We start from the raw sequence: 9,336 nt of genomic DNA, 5'->3' as shown, positions 1-9,336 counted from the left end.
AGAAAAAGATTGAATAATCAACGAAAGGATAACGTTCTACGAGTCGGGGCGTGGAATGTCAGAAGCTTGAACGTGGTAGGGAAACTAGAAAATCTGAAAAGGGAAATGCAAAGGCTCAATCTAGATATAGTAGGGGTCAGTGAAGTGAAGTGGAAGGAAGACAAGGATCTCTGGTCAGATGAGTATCGGGTAATATCAACAGCAGCAGAAAATGGTAGAACGGGTGTAGGATTCGTTATGATTCAAATGGCTCTGAGCACTATGGGACTCAACATCTTAGGTCATAAGTCCCCTAGAACTTAGAACTACTTAAACCTAACTAACCTAAGGACATCACACACACCCATGCCCGAGGCAGGATTCGAACCTGCGACCGTAGCAGTCCCGCGGTTCCGGACTGCAGCGCCAGAACCGCTAGACCACCGCGGCCGGCATTCGTTATGAATAGGAAGGTAGGGCAGAGGGTGCGTTACTGTGAACAGTTCAGTGACCGGGTTGTTCTAATCAGAATCGACAGCAGACCAACACCGACAACGATAGTTCAGGTATACAAGCCGACGTCGGAAGCTGAAGATGAACAGATAGAGAAAGTGTATGAGGATATTGAAAGGGTAATGCAGTATGTAAAGGGGGACGAAAATCTAATACTCATGGGCGACTGGAATGCAGTTGTAGGGGAAGGAGTGGAAGGAAAGGTTACAGGAGAATATGGGCTTGGGACAAGGAATGAAAGAGGAGAAAGACTAATTGAGTTCTGTAACAAGTTTCAGCTAGTAATAGCGAATATCCTGTTCAAGAATCACAAGAGGAGGAGGTATACTTGGAAAAGGCCGGGAGATACGGGAAGATTTCAATTAGATTACATCATGGTCAGACAGAGATTCCGAAATCAGATACTGGATTGTAAGGCGTACCCAGGAGCAGATATAGACTCAGATCACAATATAGTAGTGATGAAGAGTAGGCTGAAGTTCAAGACATTAGTCAGGAAGAATCAATACGCAAAGAAGTGGGATACGGAAGTACTAAGGAATGACGAGATACGTTTGAAGTTCTCTAACGCTATAGATACAGCAATAAGGAATAGCGCAGTAGGCAGTACAGTTGAAGAGGAATGGACATCTCTAAAAAGGGCCATCACAGAAGTTGGGAAGGAAAACATAGGTACAAAGAAGGTAGCTGCGAAGAAACCATGGGTAACAGAAGAAATACTTCACTTGATTGATGAAAGGCGGAAGTACAAACATGTTCCGGGAAAATCAGGACTACAGAAATACAAGTCGCTGAGGAATGAAATAAATAGGAAGTGCAGGGAAGCTAAGACGAAATGGCTGCAGGAAAAATGTGAAAACATCGAAAAAGATATGATTGTCGGAAGGACAGACTCAGCATACAGGAAAGTCAAAACAACCTTTGGTGACATTAAAAGCAACGGTGGTAACATTAAGAGTGCAACGGGAATTCCACTGTTAAATGCAGAGGAGAGAGCAGATAGGTGGAAAGAATACATTGAAAGCCTCTATGAGGGTGAAGATTTGTCTGATGTGATAGAAGAAAAAACAGGAGTCGATTTAGAAGAGATAGGGGATCCAGTATTAGAATCGGAATTTAAAAGAGCTTTGAAGGACTTACGGTCAAATAAGGCAGAAGGGATAGATAACATTCCATCAGAATTTCTAAAATCATTGGGGGAAGTGGCAACAAAACGACTATTCACGTTGGTGTGTAGAATATATGAGTGTGGCGATATACCATCTGACTTTCGGAAAAGCATCATCCACACAATTCCGGAGACGGCAAGAGCTGACAAGTGCGAGAATTATCGCACAATCAGCTTAACAGTTCATGCATCGAATTTGCTTACAAGAATAATATACAGAAGAATGTAAAAGAACATTGAGAATGCGCTGGGTGACGACCAGCTTGGCTTTAGGAAAAGTAAAGGGACGAGAGAGGCAATTCTGACATTACGGCTAATAATGGAAGCAAGGCTAAAGAAAAATCAAGACACTTTCATAGGATTAGTCGACCTGGAAAAAGCGTTCGACAATATAAAATGGTGCAAGCTGTTCGAGATTCTGAAAAAAGTAGGGGTAAGCTATAGGGAGAGATGGGTCATATACAATATGTACAACAACCAAGAGGGAATAATAAGAGTGGACGATCAAGAACGAAGTACTCGTATTAAGAAGGGTGTAAGACAAGGCCCCTACTCTTCAATCTGTACATCGAGGAAGCAATGATGGAAATAAAAGAAAGGTTCAGGAGTGGAATTAAAATACAAGGTGAAAGGATATCAATGATACGATTCGCTGATGACATTGCTATCCTGAGTGAAAGTGAAGAAGAATTAAATGATCTGCTGAACGGAATGAACAGTCTAATGAGTACACAGTATGGTTTGAGAGTAAATCGGAGAAAGACGAAGGCAATGAGAAGTAGTAGAAATGAGAACAGCGAGAAACTTAACATCAGGATTGATGGTCGCGAAGTCAATGAAGTTAAGGAATTCTGCTACCTAGGCAGTAAAATATCCAATGACGGACGGAGCAAGGAGGACATCAAAAGCAGACTCGCTATGGCAAAAAAGGCATTCCTGACCAAGAGAAGTCTACTAATATCAAATACCGGCCTTAATTTGAGGAAGAAATTATTGAGGATGTACGTCTAGAGTACAGCATTGTATGGTAGTGAAACATGGACTGTGGGAAAACAGGAACAGAAGAGAATCGAAGCATTTGAGATGTGGTGCTATAGACGAATGTTAAAAATTAGGTGGACTGATAAGGTAAGGAATGAGGAGGTTCTACGCAGAATCGGAGAGGAAAGGAATATGTGGAAAACACTGATAAGGAGAAGGGACAGGATGATAGGACATCTGCTAAGACATGAGGGAATGACTTCCATGGTACTAGAGGGAGCTGTAGAGGGCAAAAACTGTAGAGGAAGACAGAGATTGGAATACGTCAAGCAAATAATTGAGGACGTAGGTTGCAAGTGCTACTCTGAGATGAAGAGGTTAGCACAGGAAAGGAATTCGTGGCCGCATCAAACCAGTCAGTAGACTGATGAAAAAAAAAAAAAAAAACGCTGGAGGACTTGCATTGAGCGCGGGCAGATTATGTTGAAAAGTGATGCAGCTTTGTACCACTTCTGCACAATAAATAATATTTTAAAAACTATTTAAGGTTTTCATTTGACTCACCCTCGTACACTGGCTGCCGGCTGTGACGGCGCTGGTGTCCGAGACATCAATCACCATATAAGGGCATAAGATGACTCGGAATTTGATTCGCCCGCTTCAATTGCGCGATGCTTAGATGCGTGCTTAGATGCAGGCCACCTTCTCTCTTTAGGGTGTTATCGGTGATTCTTATTTCAATGACTGTTTTAATTACACAATCTCTGAAGCCGTTAATGCGAGCCACGACGGATGTTTCACCAAGTTTTATCAGGTATCAATTTTCTAAAGCATGCTCAACGAAGCGGATTTCTCGGGATAGCGTAGGCGATAAAACACCTCATGCTCCTTCCTGTATTCTTCGACAGTGCGTGCAGTTTGTCCGACGTTAGTCTGGCCACACTCCAAGGTATCTTGTAGACTCCAGGTGCTCTGAGACATAGTTCTAAATGCCGTGTTAGGTATTAGAAGACTGATTTTTATGTACCCGGGTGAATCGTGAGGATGGGAAGGAGTCGGCCTCACATCAGCAGCCACCTGTGAGCTGCTGGTGAAGATCTGACAGCCGCAGACTGGCAAGCTGGAGTCCGTTGTTCGAGTCCGGGACACTGGCCTTCCCCCGCCGCCCCGCTCCGCTGGCCGACGTACAACATGGACAGACGCGGCCGCATAGAGAAGAGAAATACTGGTACGCCACATAAAAGGTATCACTATCCGATTCCCGACTTCATTCTCAATAATTAAACGGGCCACTTCACATTGCGCGTCTCCAGTCAACTGGGCGAAACAGCGACACGAGATATACACCGCCAGGCGTAATCAGACGCCGCCGCCCACGCAGCAGAAGGCTTCGCAAACGACACAGCTACCGCTCTCCCAGCCAGAACAATCCACTAAGGAAACCATTGTACAAAACTTTCAATAAAAGTTATCTTACGTAAAAATGCTGTTTCATTCTACCTCATACCCGAGCCAAAGGAAGAACCCACCCTGCCCACATGTTGTTAAGAGAGAAAAAGTAATTTATTTAGAGTTTTTCACCCTGACATAATGCTTTAGAATCAAATGCCCTTTGCGGTAATGCGCATCCTGACAATTGACTAGCATCAAAAGAGAAAACCCAGTTACACCCAGATGGCTTGCCACGAAAGACAACGAAACGGCGCATACAATATAATCGAAGTACCGCTGTGCTGCATGGGTGCCGCGGATAGCACTCAATGAGGTCCTGCTATGAAAGGAAATGGTAGCCCAGACAACCACTCCTCGCTGTAGGGGCCGCAAGGCGGACGACATTCAGATTGGTACCCCACCGCTGCCCAGGGCGTCTGCAGACACATCTTAGCCTTGGAATGTCATTTCCTAGAGTAGAATTGTCTTCAGTGATGAGTCACGCCTCGAATTAGGCCCTAATGACGAGCGAAGATGTGTTTGGAGACGCCCTGGACATGTCCACTGTAAGTCCCGACTAACATGGTCCCCTCTGGTTGTCATCCACGGCACCTTTACAGCACAGCGGTACATCTACATTGTTCTACGCCCCGTTGTTTTCCCCCTCAACGGCAAGCAATCTTGGGCTTACATTTCAGCGAGGTAATACCCGTCAGCACACGGCGAGAATTTCTGCTGCTCGCCTTCGTGCTTGCTAAACCCTGTGTTGGACAGCAACGTCGCCAGATCTCCTTTCAGCTGAGAACGTTTGTAGCATTATGGGCAGGACTCTCCAACCATCTTATGATTTTGACGAATGAATGCTCCAATTGGAAATAGTTTGGAACGATATCCCTCAGGAGGACATCCAACAACTCTGACATCCAATGTCAAGCCTAATAAATGCTTGCATAAGACCCAGAGATCTGCCGACGCGTCATTGACTTGCTCAATTTGTGAAGCTCTTTTTCTTGAATAAACCATTCAGTTTTTTCTGAGGTTGTATTCGTTTGTTTGGCTGCACATATACATCACAGCTATTGATTTTCTTCCCATTCAGATAATTCCTTCATGTTGCGTGGTTTTCTTTCTTCGAGAGTATTTCCTTATACTTTTTTTCTTTTTTATTGAAATGTGCAACAACATTAATGTTAGAATGATTTTGAAAGTGAGGGAGTAATCAGTGTGAGATGACTCCTATTTTTATGTTTTATTTCAATGAAGTATATTTGATTGTCGAGAATGGTCATTTTAACGACCATATGCATGTGGGTAGTGTTTTCTGGTTTCCGAAATTTGAAATACACAATACTGGGGCGCCTCGGGGTGTCTTTTTAGTCGGCAGTCGGTGGTGAGTGTCCGACGTGGGTAGTCTGTCTAGCGTTTAGCCGGGAGTTGTACTCCTCATCGACCTCATCGACGGTGTCAGTGTTGAGACAGGGATTAGTGATCATGATGTTATCATTACTACTATGGTTACGAAAGTTAAAAAGTCGCTCAAGAAGGCTAGGAGAGTATTCTTACTAGAAAGAGCAGATAAGCAGTTGTTAGCACCCCACTTAGTAAATGAATCGACTTCATTTGCTTCCGGTACGATGGACGTGGAAGAATTATGGGCAAATTTTAAACACACTGTAAATCACGCATTGGACAAGTATGTGCCGAAAAAGTGGGTTACGGACGGAAAAGACCCACCGTGATTTAACAGCGCAATTCGGAGAGTGCTCAGGAAGCAAAGGCAGTTGCACTCGTGGTACAAGAAACATCGGGAGAATGAGGACAGGCAAAAGTTAGTAGAGATTCGTGCTGCTGTAAAAAGAGCGATACCCGAAGCATTCAACCACTACCACCGTCATACCTTAGCAAAAGATCTTTCTGAAAACCCAAGGAAATTCTGGTCTTACGTAAAATCAGTAAGCGAGTCGAAGGCTCCCATCCAGTCATTCACTGATCAGTCTGGCCTGGCAACGGATGACAGCAAAACGAAAGCAGAAATTTTAAATTTAGCATTTGAGAAATCTTTCACAAACATACCGCCGTTTGAGTCTCGTACAGATTCCCATATGGAGGAGATAGTGATAGACATACCTGGGGTTGTGAAGCAGCTGAATGGGTTTAAAATAAAAAAATCACCAGGTCCTGATGGAATTCCAATTCGGTTTTACAGAGAGTACTCTACTGCATTGGCTCCTTACTTAGCTAGCATTTATCGCGAATCTCATGCCCAGTCCCGAGCGACTGGAAAAAACGCAGGTGACGCCTGTATATAAGAAGGGTAGAAGGACGGATCCTCAAAATTACAGACCAATATCCTTAACATCGGTTTGTTGCAGGATTCTCGAACCTATTCTCAGTTCGAATATAATGAATTTCCTTGAGACAGAGAAGTTGCTGTCCATGCATCAGCACGGCTTTAGAAAGCATCGCTTCTGCGAAACGCAACTTGCCCCTTTTTCACATGATATCTTGCGAACCATGGATGAAGGGTATCAGACGGATGCCATATTCCTTGACTTCCGGAAAGAGTTTGACTCGGTGCCCCACTGCAGACTCCTAACTAAGGTACGAGCATATGGGATTGGTTCCCAAGTGTGTGAGAGGCTCGAAGACTTCTTAAGTAATAGAACCCACTACGTTGTCCTCGATGGTGAGTATACATCGTAGGTGAGGGTATCATCTGGAGTGGCCCAGGGAGGTTTGGTAGGTCCGCTGTTGTTTTCTATCTACATAAATGATCTTTTGGATAGGGTGGATAGCAATGTGTGGCTGTTTGCTGATGATGCTGTGGCGTACGGGAAGGTGTCGTCGTTGAGTGACTGTAGGAGGATACAAGATGACTTTGACCGGATTTGTGATTGGTGTAAAGAATGGCAGCTGACTCTAAATATAGATAAATGTAAATTAATGCAGATGAATGGGAAAAAGTATCCTGTAATGTCTAAATACTCCATTAGTAGTGTAGCGCGTGACACAGTCACGTCGATTAAATTTTGGGCGTAACATTGCAGAGCGATATGAAGTGGGACAAGCATGTAATGGCAGTTGTGGGGAAGGCGGATAGTCGTCTTCGGTTCATTGGTAGAATTTTGGGAAGATGTGGTTCATCTGTAAAGGAGACAGCTTATAAAACACTAATACGACCTATTCTTGAGTATTGCTCGAGCGTTTGGGATCCCTATCAGGTCGGATTGAGAGAGGACATAGAAGCAATTCAGAGGCGGGCTGCTAGATTTGTTACTGGTGGGTTTGATCATAAAGCGAGTGTTACGGAAATGCTTCAGGAAGTCGGGTGGGAGTCTCTAGAGGAAAGGAGGCGTTCTTTTCGTGAATCACTACTGAGGAAATTTAGAGAACCAGCATTTGAGGCTGACTACAGAACAATTTTACTGCCGCCAACTTACATTTCGTGGAAAGACCACAAAGATAAGATAAGAGAGATTAGGGCTTGTACAGAGGCATATAGGCAGTCATTTTTCCCTCGTTCTGTTTGAGAGTAGAACAGGGAGAGAAGATGCTAGTTGTGGTACGAGGTACCCTCCGCCACGCACCGTATGATGGATTGTGGAGTATGTATGTAGATATAGATGTAGATGTACTTCGTTTTCTGAGCGGCAGTACAGCTGCACAGTTCCTGCACTTCTAAAATTTACAGGTGATGGAATTTGAGCAGCTACGTGGACTTAGTCGTCTTCTGACTGCTTCCGAGTGTTGTGTACAATAACTGCACGGTATTTGATGTAATAGCGGTAACAATCTATGATGAGTGTCATTAAATTTAAATTCGAGCAACTGTCATACACCGAATCTGGAAGATAGTTAACAGATTGACGTTGAGCGTAGCAGTAGTGTATTGCACCCGCTTGTTGGGAGTGTAAACTAACACCAAAGAAAAGACTCCAGGATGCTTTGACATAGGTGCCACAGACGTAACTGAGTCGCTGCGAAAGGACAAATATTTCTGATAACGAAATTATCCGGAGATAATGAAAATAGTGAAGATGGATTATCTAGCCGAATTGATGCGGAATCCGATAAGTAATGCATGACTTTTTTTCTGAAAAGAGGTTGGTTTTATTCTAAAACTAAACTAAAAACTAAACTCCTCCCGCACAGGTCATGAAGGCCCAAAGGTACCGACAGGCCGCCGTGTCATCCTCAGCCCACAGGCGTCACTGGATGCGGATATGGAGGGGCGTGTGGTCAGCACACCGCTCTCCCGGCCGTATGTCAGTTTCCGAGACCGGAGCCGCTACTTATCAATCAAGTAGCTTCTCAGTTTGCCTCACAAGTACTAAGTGCACCCCGCTTGCCAACAGCGCTCGGCAGACCGGATAGTCACCTATCCAAGTGCTAACCCAGCCCGACAACGCTTAACTTCGGTGATCTGACGGGAACTAGTGTTACCACTGCGGCAAGGCCGTTTGCTGTTGGTTTTATTCAGGATTCCAATATACCATATTATTTCCCACTCTTTTCACTACAAAATCCTATTTGCCAAAGTAATCTCCGTTCACTATGACCGCCTTACCCCGTACTGATGGGAGGGCCTGTGAGCCGGTATGGTACCACTCTCCTGGTCGACGAGGGCGCCAACGTTTTGTTGCCTCAGTGACCTCCCCATTATCCAGGTATCGCTTCCAGCGCATTGCATCCATCATTGGGCCAAACAGATGGAAGTCGAAAGGTGCGAGATCCGGCCTGCAGGATGAATGAGGAAGAAAACCGAACAGGCCAACGAAGTTTCGTGAGCTCCTCTCGGGTCGGCAGACTTGTGTGACGCCTTGCGTTGTAGTGGAGAATGAGAATTTCGTTTGCATTTAGTCCGACGAACAAGTTGAAGCCGTTTCTTCAATTTCCTGAGGGTAGCGCAATACAATTCAGAGTTTCAACCAGTAGACGAGTGGGTCAGCATTACCAACAGAGCCCGCATCTCGTGGTCGTGCGGTAGCGTTCTCGCTTCCCACGCCCGGGTTTCCGGGTTCGATTCCCGGCGGGGTCAGGGATTTTCTCTGCCTCGTGATGGCTGGGTGTTGTGTGATGTCCTTAGGTTAGTTAGGTTTAAGTAGTTCTAAGTTCTAGGGGACTGATGACCATAGATGTTAAGTCCCATAGTGCTCAGAGCCATTTGAACCATTTTTTGAATTATCAACAGAGACGTCCAGTTGAGCAAGAAGTTGTTTGATTGTGATCTGTAGATCACCTCGAATGAGAGTGTTCGCACGTTC

General features: G+C 44.8%; 1 pseudogene; it reads right to left on the bottom strand.

Annotated features, from left to right (window-relative positions):
* Nucleotides 1-8,418: 8,418 nt before the first annotated feature.
* LOC126185972 (5S ribosomal RNA) lies at nucleotides 8,419-8,536 on the bottom strand (annotated as a pseudogene).
* Nucleotides 8,537-9,336: the final 800 nt, after the last annotated feature.

The sequence above is a fragment of the Schistocerca cancellata genome, chromosome 4 (genome assembly GCF_023864275.1).
Source record: "Schistocerca cancellata isolate TAMUIC-IGC-003103 chromosome 4, iqSchCanc2.1, whole genome shotgun sequence".
In the NCBI taxonomy this organism is placed as follows: domain Eukaryota; kingdom Metazoa; phylum Arthropoda; class Insecta; order Orthoptera; family Acrididae; genus Schistocerca; species Schistocerca cancellata.
Note: the sequence above shows the minus strand (reverse complement) of the source record. Positions and strands in the feature narration are given on the sequence as shown.